Genomic DNA, 16,325 nt, shown 5'->3' with positions numbered 1-16,325 from the left:
GCCTGTCACTGTTCCCCGGCCAGACTTGGCGGCAAGTCCCGGGGACGAACAAGCCCATGGAAGTAGGAGCTCAGCGGGAGCAGCCACTTGGCCTATGCGGCCACATGTCACTGTCCCCCGGTAGGACTTGGCGGCAGGTCCCGGGGAGGAACGAGCCCATGGAAGTAGGAGCTCCGACTTCCAAAGTGATGACGTCAGCGGGAGCAGCCGCTCGGCCGTATCCGGCGGCATGTCACTGTTCCCCGGCCAGACTTGGCGGCAAGTCCCGGGGACGAACAAGCCCATGGAAGTAGGGGCTCAGCGGGAGCAGCCAGTTGGCCTATCCGGCCACATGTCACTGTCCCCCGGCCAGACTTGGCGGCAAGTCCCGGGGAGGAACAAGCCCATGGAAGTAGGAGCTCCGACTTCCAAAGTGATGACGTCAGCGGGAGCAGCCGCTCGGCCGTATCCGGCGGCATGTCACTGTTCCCCGGCCAGACTTGGCGGCAAGTCCCGGGGACGAACAAGCCCATGGAAGTAGGGGCTCAGCGGGAGCAGCCAGTTGGCCTATCCGGCCACATGTCACTGTCCCCCGGCCAGACTTGGCGGCAAGTCCCGGGGAGGAACAAGCCCATGGAAGTAGGAGCTCCGACTTCCAAAGTGATGACGTCAGCGGGAGCAGCCGCTCGGCCGTATCCGGCGGCATGTCACTGTTCCCCGGCCAGACTTGGCGGCAAGTCCCGGGGACGAACAAGCCCATGGAAGTAGGGGCTCAGCGGGAGCAGCCAGTTGGCCTATCCGGCCACATGTCACTGTCCCCCGGCCAGACTTGGCGGCAAGTCCCGGGGAGGAACAAGCCCATGGAAGTAGGAGCTCCTACTTCCAAAGCGATGACGTCAGCGGGAGCAGCCGCTCGGCCGTATCCGGCGGCATGTCACTGTTCCCCGGCCAGACTTGGCGGCAAGTCCCGGGGGACGAACAAGCCCATGGAAGTAGGGGCTCAGCGGGAGCAGCCAGTTGGCCTATCCGGCCACATGTCACTGTCCCCCATCCAGACTTGGCGGCAAGTCCCGGGGAGGAACAAGCCCATGGAAGTAGGAGCTCCTACTTCCAAAGCGATGACGTCAGCGGGAGAAGCCGCTCGGCCTATCCGGCCACATGTCACTGTCCCCCGGCCACACTTGGCTATAGGTCCCGGGGAGGAATAATGCCCATGGAAGTAGGAGCTCCTACTTCCAAAGGGGCAAGTCAGCGGGAGCAGCCACTTGGCCTATCCGGCCAAGTTTCACTGTTCCCCGGCCACACTTGGCTGTAGGTCCCGGAGAGGAATAATGCCCATGGAAGTAAGAGCTCCTACCTCCAAAGGGGCAAGTCAGCGGGAGAAGCCACTTGGCCTATCCGGCCACATGTCACTGTCCCCCGGCCAAGCTTGGCTGTAGGTCCCGGGGAGGAATAATGCCCATGGAAGTAGGAGCTCCTACTTCCAAAGGGGCAAGTCAGCGGAAGAAGCCACTAGTTCTATCCGGCCAAGAGTCACTGTTCCCCGGCCTAACTTGGCAGTAGGTCCCGGGGAGGAATAATGCCCATGGAAGTAGGAGCTCCTACTTCCAAAGGGGCAAGTCAGCGGGAGAAGCCACTTGGCCTATCCGGCCAAGAGTCACTGTTCCCCGGCCACTCTTGGCAGTAGGTCCCGGGGAGGAATAATGCCCATGGAAGTAGGAGCTCCTACTTCCAAAGGGGCAAGTCAGCGGGAGAAGCCACTAGTTCTATCCGGCCAAGAGTCACTGTTCCCCGGCTACACTTGGCAGTAGGTCCCGGGGAGGAATAATGCCCATGGAAGTAGGAGCTACTACCTCCAAAGGGTGAAGACACTTGGCTCTAAGTCCCCGAGAGGTATACTGCCCATGGGAGTAAGAGCTCCTACTTCCAAAGGGGCAAGTCAGCGGGAGAAGCCACTTGGCCTACCCGGCCAAGAGTCACTGTTCCCCGGCCACACTTGGCAGTAGGTCCCGGGGAGGAATAATGCCCATGGAAGTAGGAGCTCCTACTTCCAAAGGGGCAAGTCAGCGGGAGAAGCCACTTGGCCTACCCGGCCAAGAGTCACTGTTCCCCGGCCACACTTGGCAGTAGGTCCCGGGGAGGAATAATGCCCATGGAAGTAGGAGCTCCTACTTCCAAAGGGGCAAGTCAGCGGGAGAAGCCACTTGGCCTATCCGGCCACATGTCACTGTCCCCCGGCCACACTTGGCTGTAGGTCCCGGGGAGGAATAATGCCCATGGAAGTAGGAGCTCCTACTTCCAAAGGGGCAAGTCAGCGGAAGAAGCCACTAGTTCTATCCGGCCAAGAGTCACTGTTCCCCGGCCTTACTTGGCAGTAGGTCCCGGGGAGGAATAATGCCCATGGAAGTAGGAGCTCCTACTTCCAAAGGGGCAAGTCAGCGGGAGAAGCCACTTGGCCTATCCGGCCAAGAGTCACTGTTCCCCGGCCACACTTGGCAATAGGTCCCGGGGAGGAATAATGCCCATGGAAGTAGGAGCTCCTACTTCCAAAGGGGCAAGTCAGCGGGAGAAGCCACTAGTTCTATCCGGCCAAGAGTCACTGTTCCCCGGCTACACTTGGCAGTAGGTCCCGGGGAGGAATAATGCCCATGGAAGTAGGAGCTACTACCTCCAAAGGGTGAAGACACTTGGCTCTAAGTCCCCGAGAGGTATACTGCCCATGGGAGTAAGAGCTCCTACTTCCAAAGGGGCAAGTCAGCGGGAGAAGCCACTTGGCCTACCCGGCCAAGAGTCACTGTTCCCCGGCCACACTTGGCAGTAGGTCCCGGGGAGGAATAATGCCCATGGAAGTAGGAGCTCCTACTTCCAAAGGGGCAAGTCAGCGGGAGAAGCCACTTGGCCTACCCGGCCAAGAGTCACTGTTCCCCGGCCACACTTGGCAGTAGGTCCCGGGGAGGAATAATGCCCATGGAAGTAGGAGCTCCTACTTCCAAAGGGGCAAGTCAGCGGGAGAAGCCACTTGGCCTATCCGGCCACATGTCACTGTCCCCCGGCCACACTTGGCTGTAGGTCCCGGGGAGGAATAATGCCCATGGAAGTAGGAGCTCCTACTTCCAAAGGGGCAAGTCAGCGGAAGAAGCCACTAGTTCTATCCGGCCAAGAGTCACTGTTCCCCGGCCTTACTTGGCAGTAGGTCCCGGGGAGGAATAATGCCCATGGAAGTAGGAGCTCCTACTTCCAAAGGGGCAAGTCAGCGGGAGAAGCCACTTGGCCTATCCGGCCAAGAGTCACTGTTCCCCGGCCACACTTGGCAATAGGTCCCGGGGAGGAATAATGCCCATGGAAGTAGGAGCTCCTACTTCCAAAGGGGCAAGTCAGCGGGAGAAGCCACTAGTTCTATCCGGCCAAGAGTCACTGTTCCCCGGCCACACTTGGCAGTAGGTCCCGGGGAGGAATAATGCCCATGGAAGTAGGAGCTACCACCTCCAAAGGGTGAAGACACTTGGCTCTAAGTCCCCGAGAGGTATACTGCCCATGGGAGTAAGAGCTCCTACTTCCAAAGGGGCAAGTCAGCGGGAGAAGCCACTTGGCCTATCCGGCCAAGAGTCACTGTTCCCCGGCCACACTTGGCAGTAGGTCCCGGAGAGGAATAGTGCCCATGGAAGTAGGAGCTCCTACTTCCAAAGGGGCAAGTCAGCGGGAGAAGCCACTTGGCCTACACGGCCAAGAGTCACTGTTCCCCGGCCACACTTGGCAGTAGGTCCCGGGGAGGAATAATGCCCATGGAAGTAGGAGCTACTACCTCCAAAGGGGCAAGTCAGCGGGAGAAGCCACTTGGCCTACCCGGCCAAGAGTCACTGTTCCCCGGCCACTCTTGGCAGTAGGTCCCGGGGAGGAATAATGCCCATGGAAGTAGGAGCTCCTACCTCCAAAGGGGCAAGTCAGCGGGAGAAGCCACTTGGCCTACCCGGCCAAGAGTCACTGTTCCCCGGCCACACTTGGCAGTAGGTCCCGGGGAGGAATAATGCCCATGGAAGTAGGAGCTCCTACCTCCAAAGGGGCAAGTCAGCGGGAGAAGCCACTTGGCCTATCCGGCCAAGAGTCACTGTTCCCCGGCCACACTTGGCAGTAGGTCCCGGGGAGGAATAATGCCCATGGAAGTAAGAGCTCCTACTTCCAAAGGGGCAGGTCAGCGGGAGAAGCCACTTGGCCTATCCGGCCACATGTCACTGTCCCCCGGCCAAGCTTGGCTGTAGGTCCCGGGGAGGAATAATGCCCATGGAAGTAGGAGCTCCTACTTCCAAAGGGGCAAGTCAGCGGAAGAAGCCACTAGTTCTATCCGGCCAAGAGTCACTGTTCCCCGGCCACACTTGGCAGTAGGTCCCGGGGAGGAATAATGCCCATGGAAGTAGGAGCTCCTACTTCCAAAGGGGCAAGTCAGCGGGAGAAGCCACTTGGCCTATCCGGCCAAGAGTCACTGTTCCCCGGCCACACTTGGCAGTAGGTCCCGGGGAGGAATAATGCCCATGGAAGTAGGAGCTCCTACTTCCAAAGGGGCAAGTCAGCGGGAGAAGCCACTTGGCCTACCCGGCCAAGAGTCACTGTTCCCCGGCCACACTTGGCAGTAGGTCCCGGGGAGGAATAATGCCCATGGAAGTAGGAGCTCCTACCTCCAAAGGGGCAAGTCAGCGGGAGAAGCCACTTGGCCTATCCGGCCAAGAGTCACTGTTCCCCGGCCACACTTGGCAGTAGGTCCCGGGGAGGAATAATGCCCATGGAAGTAAGAGCTCCTACTTCCAAAGGGGCAAGTCAGCGGGAGAAGCCACTTGGCCTATCCGGCCACATGTCACTGTCCCCCGGCCAAGCTTGGCTGTAGGTCCCGGGGAGGAATAATGCCCATGGAAGTAGGAGCTCCTACTTCCAAAGGGGCAAGTCAGCGGGAGAAGCCACTTGGCCTATCCGGCCAAGAGTCACTGTTCCCCGGCCACACTTGGCAGTAGGTCCCGGGGAGGAATAATGCCCATGGAAGTAGGAGCTCCTACTTCCAAAGGGGCAAGTCAGCGGGAGAAGCCACTAGTTCTATCCGGCCAAGAGTCACTGTTCCCCGGCAACACTTGGCAGTAGGTCCCGGGGAGGAATAATGCCCATGGAAGTAGGAGCTACCACCTCCAAAGGGTGAAGACACTTGGCTCTAAGTCCCCGAGAGGTATACTGCCCATGGGAGTAAGAGCTCCTACTTCCAAAGGGGCAAGTCAGCGGGAGAAGCCACTTGGCCTATCCGGCCAAGAGTCACTGTTCCCCGGCCACACTTGGCAGTAGGTCCCGGGGAGGAATAATGCCCATGGAAGTAGGAGCTCCTACTTCCAAAGGGGCAAGTCAGCGGGAGAAGCCACTTGGGCTATCCGGCCACATGTCACTGTCCCCCGGCCACACTTGGCAGTAGGTCCCGGGGAGGAATAATGCCCATGGAAGTAAGAGCTCCTACTTCCAAAGGGGCAAGTCAGCGGGAGAAGCCACTTGGCCTAACCGGCCACATGTCACTGTCCCCCGGCCACACTTGCCAGTAGGTCCCGGGGAGGAATAATGCCCATGGAAGTAAGAGCTCCTACTTCCAAAGGGGCAAGTCAGCGGGAGCAGCCACTTGGCCTATCCGGCCAAGAGTCACTGTTCCCCGGCCACACTTGGCAGTAGGTCCCGGGGAGGAATAATGCCCATGGAAGTAGGAGCTCCTACTTCCAAAGGGGCAAGTCAGCGGGAGCAGCCACTTGGCCTATCCGTCCAAGAGTCACTGTTCCCCGGCCACACTTGGCTGTAGGTCCCGGGGAGGAATAATGCCCATGGAAGTAGGAGCTCCTACTTCCAAAGGGGCAAGTCAGCGGGAGAAGCCACTAGTTCTATCCGGCCAAGAGTCACTGTCCCCCGGCCACACTTGGCAGTAGGTCCCGGGGAGGAATAATGCCCATGGAAGTAGGAGCTACCACCTCCAAAGGGTGAAGACACTTGGCTCTAAGTCCCCGAGAGGTATACTGCCCATGGGAGTAAGAGCTCCTACTTCCAAAGGGGCAAGTCAGCGGGAGAAGCCACTTGGCCTATCCGGCCAAGAGTCACTGTTCCCCGGCCACACTTGGCAGTAGGTCCCGGGGAGGAATAATGCCCATGGAAGTAGGAGCTCCTACTTCCAAAGGGGCAAGTCAGCGGGAGAAGCCACTTGGGCTATCCGGCCACATGTCACTGTCCCCCGGCCACACTTGGCAGTAGGTCCCGGGGAGGAATAATGCCCATGGAAGTAAGAGCTCCTACTTCCAAAGGGGCAAGTCAGCGGGAGAAGCCACTTGGCCTAACCGGCCACATGTCACTGTCCCCCGGCCACACTTGGCAGTAGGTCCCGGGGAGGAATAATGCCCATGGAAGTAAGAGCTCCTACTTCCAAAGGGGCAAGTCAGCGGGAGCAGCCACTTGGCCTATCCGGCCAAGAGTCACTGTTCCCCGGCCACACTTGGCAGTAGGTCCCGGGGAGGAATAATGCCCATGGAAGTAGGAGCTCCTACTTCCAAAGGGGCAAGTCAGCGGGAGCAGCCACTTGGCCTATCCGTCCAAGAGTCACTGTTCCCCGTCCACACTTGGCTGTAGGTCCCGGGGAGGAATAATGCCCATGGAAGTAAGAGCTCCTACTTCCAAAGGGGCAAGTCAGCGGGAGAAGCCACTTGGCCTATCCGGCCACATGTCACTGTCCCCCGGCCACACTTGGCAGTAGGTCCCGGGGAGGAATAATGCCCATGGAAGTAGGAGCTACTACCTCCAAAGAGTGAAGACACTTGGCTCTAAGTCCCCGAGAGGTATAGTGCCCATGGAAGTAAGAGCTCCTACTTCCAAAGGGGCAAGTCAGCGGGAGAAGCCACTTGGCCTATCCGGCCAAGAGTCACTGTTCCCCGGCCACACTTGGCAGTAGGTCCCGGAGAGGAATAATGCCCATGGAAGTAGGAGCTCCTACTTCCAAAGGGGCAAGTCAGCGGGAGAAGCCACTTGGCATATCCGGCCAAGAGTCACTTTTCCCCGGCCACACTTGGCAGGAGGTCCCGGGGAGGAATAATGCCCATGGAAGTAGGAGCTCCTACTTCCAAAGGGTCAAGTCAGCGGGAGAAGCCACTTGGCCTATCCGGCCAAGAGTCACTGTTCCCCGGCCACACTTGGCAGTAGGTCCCGGGGAGGAATAATGCCCATGGAAGTAGGAGCTCCTACTTCCAAAGGGGAAAGTAAGCGGGAGAAGCCACTTGGCCTATCCGGCCAAGAGTCACTGTTCCCCGGCCACACTTGGCAGTAGGTCCCGGGGAGGAATAATGCCCATGGAAGTAGGAGCTCCTACTTCCAAAGGGGCAAGTCAGCGGGAGAAGCCACTTGGCCTATCCGGCCAAGAGTCACTGTTCCCCGGCCACACTTGGCAGGAGGTCCCGGGGAGGAATAATGCCCATGGAAGTAGGAGCTCCTACTTCCAAAGGGGCAAGTCAGCGGGAGAAGCCACTTGGCCTATCCGGCCAAGAGTCACTGTTCCCCGGCCACACTTGGCAGTAGGTCCCGGGGAGGAATAATGCCCATGGAAGTAGGAGCTCCTACTTCCAAAGGGGCAAGTCAGCGGGAGAAGCCACTTGGCCTATCCGGCCAAGAGTCACTGTCCCCCGGCCACACTTGGCAGTAGGTCCCGGGGAGGAATAATGCCCATGGAAGTAGGAGCTCCTACTTCCAAAGGGTCAAGTCAGCGGGAGAAGCCACTTGGCCTATCCGGCCAAGAGTCACTGTTCCCCGGCCACACTTGGCAGTAGGTCCCGGGGAGGAATAATGCCCATGGAAGTAGGAGCTCCTACTTCCAAAGGGGAAAGTAAGCGGGAGAAGCCACTTGGCCTATCCGGCCAAGAGTCACTGTTCCCCGGCCACACTTGGCAGTAGGTCCCGGGGAGGAATAATGCCCATGGAAGTAGGAGCTCCTACTTCCAAAGGGGCAAGTCAGCGGGAGAAGCCACTTGGCCTATCCGGCCAAGAGTCACTGTTCCCCGGCCACACTTGGCAGGAGGTCCCGGGGAGGAATAATGCCCATGGAAGTAGGAGCTCCTACTTCCAAAGGGGCAAGTCAGCGGGAGAAGCCACTTGGCCTATCCGGCCAAGAGTCACTGTTCCCCGGCCACACTTGGCAGTAGGTCCCGGGGAGGAATAATGCCCATGGAAGTAGGAGCTCCTACTTCCAAAGGGGCAAGTCAGCGGGAGAAGCCACTTGGCCTATCCGGCCAAGAGTCACTGTCCCCCGGCCACACTTGGCAGTAGGTCCCGGGGAGGAATAATGCCCATGGAAGTAGGAGCTCCTACTTCCAAAGGGGCAAGTCAGCGGGAGAAGCCACTTCGCCTACCCGGCCAAGTGTCACTGTCCCCCGGCCAGACTTGGCGGCAAGTCCCGGGGAGGAATAATGCCCATGGAAGTAGGAGCTCACTTGGCTCTAAGTCTTCGAGAGGTATAATGCCCATGGAAGTAAGAGCTCCTACTTCCAAAGGGGCAAGTCAGCGGGAGAAGCCACTTCGCCTACCCGGCCAAGTGTCACTGTCCCCCGGCCAGACTTGGCGGCAAGTCCCGGGGAGGAATAATGCCCATGGAAGTAGGAGCTCCTACTTCCGAAGGGGCAAGTCAGCGGGAGAAGCCACTTCGCCTACCCGGCCAAGTGTCACTGTCCCCCGGCCAGACTTGGCGGCAAGTCCCGGGGAGGAATAATGCCCATGGAAGTAGGAGCTCACTTGGCTCTAAGTCTTCGAGAGGTATAATGCCCATGGAAGTAAGAGCTCCTACTTCCAAAGGGGCAAGTCAGCGGGAGAAGCCACTTCGCCTACCCGGCCAAGTGTCACTGTCCCCCGGCCAGACTTGGCGGCAAGTCCCGGGGAGGAATAATGCCCATGGAAGTAGGAGCTCCTACTTCCAAAGGGGCAAGTCAGCGGGAGAAGCCACTTGGCCTATCCGGCCAAGAGTCACTGTTCCCCGGCCACACTTGGCAGGAGGTCCCGGGGAGGAATAATGCCCATGGAAGTAGGAGCTCCTACTTCCAAAGGGGCAAGTCAGCGGGAGAAGCCACTTGGCCTATCCGGCCAAGAGTCACTGTTCCCCGGCCACACTTGGCAGTAGGTCCCGGGGAGGAATAATGCCCATGGAAGTAGGAGCTCCTACTTCCAAAGGGGCAAGTCAGCGGGAGAAGCCACTTGGCCTAACCGGCCAAGAGTCACTGTTCCCCGGCCACACTTGGCAGTAGGTCCCGGGGAGGAATAATGCCCATGGAAGTAGGAGCTCCTACTTCCAAAGGGGCAAGTCAGCGGGAGAAGCCACTTGGCCTATCCGGCCACATGTCACTGTTCCCCGGCCACACTTGGCAGTAGGTCCCGGGGAGGAATAATGCCCATGGAAGTAGGAGCTCCTACTTCCAAAGGGGCAAGTCAGCGGGAGAAGCCACTAGTTCTATCCGGCCAAGAGTCACTGTTCCCCGGCCACACTTGGCAGTAGGTCCCGGGGAGGAATAATGCCCATGGAAGTAGGAGCTCACTTGGCTCTAAGTCTTCGAGAGGTATAATGCCCATGGAAGTAAGAGCTCCTACTTCCAAAGGGGCAAGTCAGCGGGAGAAGCCACTTCGCCTACCCGGCCAAGTGTCACTGTCCCCCGGCCAGACTTGGCGGCAAGTCCCGGGGAGGAATAATGCCCATGGAAGTAGGAGCTCCTACTTCCAAAGGGGCAAGTCAGCGGGAGAAGCCACTTCGCCTACCCGGCCAAGTGTCACTGTCCCCCGGCCAGACTTGGCGGCAAGTCCCGGGGAGGAATAATGCCCATGGAAGTAGGAGCTCCTACTTCCAAAGGGGCAAGTCAGCGGGAGAAGCCACTTCGCCTACCCGGCCAAGTGTCACTGTCCCCCGGCCAGACTTGGCGGCAAGTCCCGGGGAGGAATAATGCCCATGGAAGTAGGAGCTCACTTGGCTCTAAGTCTTCGAGAGGTATAATGCCCATGGAAGTAAGAGCTCCTACTTCCAAAGGGGCAAGTCAGCGGGAGAAGCCACTTCGCCTACCCGGCCAAGTGTCACTGTCCCCCGGCCAGACTTGGCGGCAAGTCCCGGGGAGGAATAATGCCCATGGAAGTAGGAGCTCCTACTTCCAAAGGGGCAAGTCAGCGGGAGAAGCCACTTCGCCTACCCGGCCAAGTGTCACTGTCCCCCGGCCAGACTTGGCGGCAAGTCCCGGGGAGGAATAATGCCCATGGAAGTAGGAGCTCCTACTTCCAAAGGGGCAAGTCAGCGGGAGAAGCCACTTCGCCTACCCGGCCAAGTGTCACTGTCCCCCGGCCAGACTTGGCGGCAAGTCCCGGGGAGGAATAATGCCCATGGAAGTAGGAGCTCACTTGGCTCTAAGTCTTCGAGAGGTATAATGCCCATGGAAGTAAGAGCTCCTACTTCCAAAGGGGCAAGTCAGCGGGAGAAGCCACTTCGCCTACCCGGCCAAGTGTCACTGTCCCCCGGCCAGACTTGGCGGCAAGTCCCGGGGAGGAATAATGCCCCATGGAGCTCGGGCAGACTAGAAGTAACCTCGTCTGCCCGCTGGAGGGCGCCCTTCCCGGAGCGGAGGGGACCCCCTTGGCCACAAAGTGCAAGCCGAGTTTGGAGCTCGAAACCCGGCCACGCTTGGTCGTAGGTCCCGGTGAGGAACATGGCCATGGAAGTCGGAGCTCAAACCTCCAAATTGACCTCAGCGGGAGCACTTGCTGAGGCTGCCCGGGCATGGGTTACTGTTCCCCGGGCACACTTGGTCGTAGGTCCAAGTGTGGAACGTGTCCATGGAAGTTGAAGTGAAGAGAACCGCGAAAGGGAGTTTTTGCGCGAAGCCGCGGCCGAGGAGGGCTCACCGATCCCGGCGTGATTTCTGCCAGGCCCGGTACCCAAACCGAACTCCGCATGGTGGCTGGATCCGCGACCCTGGAACCCTGGGCCGGGAGCCTAGGGGCGAGAGGGGCCCCATGGAGCTCGGGCAGACTAGAAGTACCCTCGTCTGCCCGCTGGAGGACGCCCTTCCCGGAGCGGAGGGGACCCCCCAAGCGACCAAGTGCAAGCCGAGTTTGGAGCTCGAAACCCGGCCACACTTGGTAGTATGTCCCGGTGAGGAACATGCCCATGGAAGTAAGAGCTCAGCGGGAGCAGCCACTCAGGCTACCCGGGAATGTGTCACTGTCCCCCGGCCAAGACTTGGCGGCAAGTCCCGGGGAGGAATAGTTCCCATGGAAGTAGCTCAGCGGGAGCAGCCACTCAGGCTACCCGGGAATGTGTCACTGTCCCCCGGCCAGACTTGGCGGCAGGTCCCGGGGAGGAATAGTGCTCATGGAAGTAGCTCAGCGGGAGCAGCCACTCAGGCTACCCGGGAATGTGTCACTGTCCCTCGGCCACACTTGGTCGTTGATTCCTGATGAGGAACATGCCCATGGAACTAAAGAGTTCAGCGGGAGCAGCCGCTCAGGCTACCCGGGAATGTGTCACTGTCCCCCGGCCAGACTTGGCGGCAGGTCCCGGGGAGGAACAGTGCCCATGGAAGTCGGAGCTCCAACCTCCAAGTTGACCTCAGCGGGAGCAGCCGCTGAGGCTACCCGGGCATGGGTGACTGTTCCCCGGCCACACTTGGTCGGAGGTCCCGGTGTGGAACATGCCCATGGAAGTTGAAGGGAAGAGAACCGCGAAAGGGAGTTTGGAGGCTTAGCCGCGGCCGAGGAGGTCTCACCGATCCCGGCGTGATTCCAGCCAGGCCCGGTACCCTATACCGAACTCGACAGGGTGGCTGTATCCGGGACCCTGGAACCCTGGGCGGGGAGCCTAGGGGCGAGAGGGGCCCCATGGAGCTCGGGCAGACTAGAAGTACCCTCGTCTGCCCGCTGGAGGGCGCCCTTCCCGGAGCGGAGGGGACCCCCCAAGCGACCAAGTGCAAGCCGAGTTTGGAGCTCGAAACCCGGCCACACTTGGTAGTTGGTCCCGGTGAGGAACATGCCCATGGAAGTAAGAGCTCAGCGGGAGCAGCCACTCAGGCTACCCGGCAATGTGTCACTGTCCCCCGGCCAAGACTTGGCGGCAAGTCCCGGGGAGGAATAGTGCCCATGGAAGTAGCTCAGCGGGAGCAGCTGCTGAGGCTACCCGGGAATGTGTCACTGTCCCCCGGCCAGACTTGGCGGCAGGTCCCGGGGAGGAATAGTGCTCATGGAAGTAGCTCAGCGGGAGCAGCTGCTGAGGCTACCCGGGAATGTGTCACTGTCCCTGGGCCACACTTGGTCGTTGGTTCCTGATGAGGAACATGCCCATGGAAGTAAGAGTTCAGCGGGAGAAGCCGCTCAAGCTACCCGGGAATGTGTCACTGTCCCCCGGCCAGACTTGGCGGCAGGTCCCGGGGAGGAACAGTGCCCATGGAAGTCGGAGCTCCAACCTCCAAGTTGACCTCAGCGGGAGCACTTGCTGAGGCTACCCGGGCATGGGCGACTGTTCCCCGGCCACACTTGGTCGGAGGTCCCGGTGTGGAACATGCCCATGGAAGTTGAAGGGAAGAGAACCGCGAAAGGGAGTTTGGAGGCTGAGCCGCGGCCGAGGAGGTCTCACCGATCCCGGCGTGATTCCAGCCAGGCCCGGTACCCTATACCGAACTCGACAGGGTGGCTGTATCCGGGACCCTGGAACCCTGGGCGGGGAGCCTAGGGGCGAGAGGGGCCCCATGGAGCTCGGGCAGACTAGAAGTACCCTCGTCTGCCCGCTGGAGGGCGCCCTTCCCGGAGCGGAGGGGACCCCCCAAGCGACCAAGTGCAAGCCGAGTTTGGAGCTCGAAACCCGGCCACACTTGGTAGTATGTCCCGGTGAGGAACATGCCCATGGAAGTAAGAGCTCAGCGGGAGCAGCCACTCAGGCTACCCGGCAATGTGTCACTGTCCCCCGGCCAAGACTTGGCGGCAAGTCCCGGGGAGGAATAGTGCCCATGGAAGTAGCTCAGCGGGAGCAGCCGCTCAGGCTACCCGGGAATGTGTCACTGTCCCCCGGCCAGACTTGGCGGCAGGTCCCGGGGAGGAATAGTGCTCATGGAAGTAGCTCAGCGGGAGCAGCTGCTGAAGATACCCGGGAATGTGTCACTGTCCCTGGGCCACACTTGGTCGTTGGTTCCTGATGAGGAACATGCCCATGGAAGTAAGAGTTCAGCGGGAGAAGCCGCTCAGGCTACCCGGGAATGTGTCACTGTCCCCCGGCCAGACTTGGCGGCAGGTCCCGGGGAGGAATAGTGCCCATGGAAGTCGGAGCTCCAACCTCCAAGTTGACCTCAGCGGGAGCACTTGCTGAGGCTACCCGGGCATGGGCGACTGTTCCCCGGCCACACTTGGTCGGAGGTCCCGGTGTGGAACATGCCCATGGAAGTTGAAGGGAAGAGAACCGCGAAAGGGAGTTTGGAGGCTGAGCCGCGGCCGAGGAGGTCTCACCGATCCCGGCGTGATTCCAGCCAGGCCCGGTACCCTATACCGAACTCGGCAGGGTGGCTGTATCCGGGACCCTGGAACCCTGGGCGGGGAGCCTAGGGGCGAGAGGGGCCCCATGGAGCTCGGGCAGACTAGAAGTACCCTCGTCTGCCCGCTGGAGGGCGCCCTTCCCGGAGCGGAGGGGACCCCCAAGCGACCAAGTGCAAGCCGAGTTTGGAGCTCGAAACCCGGCCACACTTGGTAGTATGTCCCGGTGAGGAACATGCCCATGGAAGTAAGAGCTCAGCGGGAGCAGCCACTCAGGCTACCCGGGAATGTGTCACTGTCCCCCGGCCAAGACTTGGCGGCAAGTCCCGGGGAGGAATAGTGCCCATGGAAGTAGCTCAGCGGGAGCAGCCGCTCAGGCTACCCGGGAATGTGTCACTGTCCCCCGGCCAGACTTGGCGGCAGGTCCCGGGGTGGAATAGTGCTCATGGAAGTAGCTCAGCGGGAGCAGCCACTCAGGCTACCCGGGAATGTGTCACTGTCCCTGGGCCACACTTGGTCGTTGGTTCCTGATGAGGAACATGCCCATGGAAGTAAGAGTTCAGCGGGAGCAGCCGCTCAGGGCTACCCGGGAATGTGTCACTGTCCCCCGGCCAGACTTGGCGGCAGGTCCCGGGGAGGAATAGTGCCCATGGAAGTCGGAGCTCCAACCTCCAAGTTGACCTCAGCGGGAGCAGCCGCTGAGGCTACCCGGGCATGGGTGACTGTTCCCCGGCCACACTTGGTCGGAGGTCCCGGTGTGGAACATGCCCATGGAAGTTGAAGGGAAGAGAACCGCGAAAGGGAGTTTGGAGGCTGAGCCGCGGCCGAGGAGGTCTCACCGATCCCGGCGTGATTCCAGCCAGGCCCGGTACCCTATACCGAACTCGGCAGGGTGGCTTTATCCGGGACCCTGGAACCCTGGGCGGGGAGCCTAGGGGCGAGAGGGGCCCCATGGAGCTCGGGCAGACTAGAAGTACCCTCGTCTGCCCGCTGGAGGGCGCCCTTCCCGGAGCGGAGGGGACCCCCCAAGCGACCAAGTGCAAGCCGAGTTTGGAGCTCGAAACCCGGCCACACTTGGTAGTTGGTCCCGGTGAGGAACATGCCCATGGAAGTAAGAGCTCAGCGGGAGCAGCCACTCAGGCTACCCGGGAATGTGTCACTGTCCCCCGGCCAAGACTTGGCGGCAAGTCCCGGGGAGGAATAGTGCCCATGGAAGTAGCTCAGCGGGAGCAGCCACTCAGGCTACCCGGGAATGTGTCACTGTCCCTCGGCCACACTTGGTCGTAGGTCCCGGTGAGGAACATGCCCATGGAAGTCGGAGCTCCAACCTCCAACCGGGTGAAGCCTCCGAGAGCTAGCCGGGAATAGGGCGCCAATCCCGGCTACCGCCCTCCAGGCTTGCCCCGGTCGAAAGACCTACGTCCTCGCACCAGCACAAGCGCAAAAATTTTCTAAGTGTGGGAGAACCGAGGACCCGCCCGGTGGCACTCTGCCTCTCGCTGCCGCCCTCCTGGAAGCGTCCTCGGTCACTGTGTGTGCGGCAGATATCAGAGCTCCGGAAAGGTGAAAAAGAACCGGTAAGAGGGCGAATCCGGCAGCTCCCTGCCGGGCGAGGACCACCGCGAGCGGCGGGGACGTCAGACGGGAGACGCGCGGCGGACCTTCCGTCGGAGTGCCTGGGATTTTGACCTCGGAGAAGTTCGAAAAAATTATGCGGTCGGAGCTGTCTGCCCCGGCCGGGGAAGGCTCACCGCCGGCGGCTGCCAACCCCTGGCTTGCCCGCTGGATGCCCTTTCGGAGGCTGCTGAAAAAGAACTGTCAGGCGGGCACCTCTCGGAAGAACCGCAGACCAAAACGACCGGTAAAAATTTTGGGCGATCCGACACGTAGTGCACCTTCGGCGGCAGAGAAAAGCAGCAAAAATACCGGTCAGAGAAGGGGAGTTTTGGTCGACTCTGCCAGGTTTTTGCACTAAGTCAGATCCGTAATGCCAGCGGGACTGAGTCGCTTTTGCGTGCCGTGGTCCTGGAGGCCTGCTCGGACAGAGCGGTCCTTCGGGTCCCGCGGGAAGGGGCATTTCATGTTCCTCTGCGGGAGGTGATCCATTTTCTGCGGGAAATGGCGAGCCCCTTCGGCTACAAGAGTGTGTAGGTCCCGCTCAACAGTCTACGTCCTTAACCATCGGGGACTTTGTAGATTTTGCCCAAAATCGCTCTCCGCAGAACAGAGCGTGAGGTCTCCGCGGCGGAGGCCGGAAAAGGTGCGAGGTGAGCGGCATGGTATGACTGGGCTCGTGCCGCTCACTGCTACCCGGAGCGTGGCGCCCTCCGGGTAAAAAGCTAGACGGGGCGAGTAGGTGGGTTGACGGGCGCATAAGCAACGCCGTCCCCGCCGTACAAGGTGCCGGTGGCCTGGCGAACCACCGGCGTAAGGCTAGCCAGGGCGTACCGCGGGGCAGAGGGCGCATAAGCCACGCTCTCTCTCCATCCCACCAGCACAAGCGAAAAATTTTCAAAGTGTGGGAGAACCGGCTTCCCGACCGGTGGCACTCTGCCTCTCTCTGCCGCCCTCCTGGAAGCGTCCTCGGTCACTCGGAGTACGGCAGATTTAAGAGCTCCGGAATGGTGAAAAAGAACCGGAGAGAGGGCGACTCCGGCTTCTCTCTGCCGGGCGAGGACCACCGCAGGCGGCGGGGACCTCTGACAGGAGGCGGCGCTGCGGGCAGGCTTTCTAAGTGCCTGGGCTTTTGGCCTCGGCGAAAGTCGAAAAAATTATGCGGTCGGAGCTTTCTGCCCCGGCCGGGGAAGGCTCACCGCCGG

The sequence above is a fragment of the Engystomops pustulosus genome, unplaced genomic scaffold, assembly GCF_040894005.1.
Source record: "Engystomops pustulosus unplaced genomic scaffold, aEngPut4.maternal MAT_SCAFFOLD_139, whole genome shotgun sequence".
NCBI lineage: Eukaryota > Metazoa > Chordata > Amphibia > Anura > Leptodactylidae > Engystomops > Engystomops pustulosus.
The sequence above is the reverse complement of the archived record's forward strand: the minus strand, read 5'-3'. Positions refer to the sequence as shown.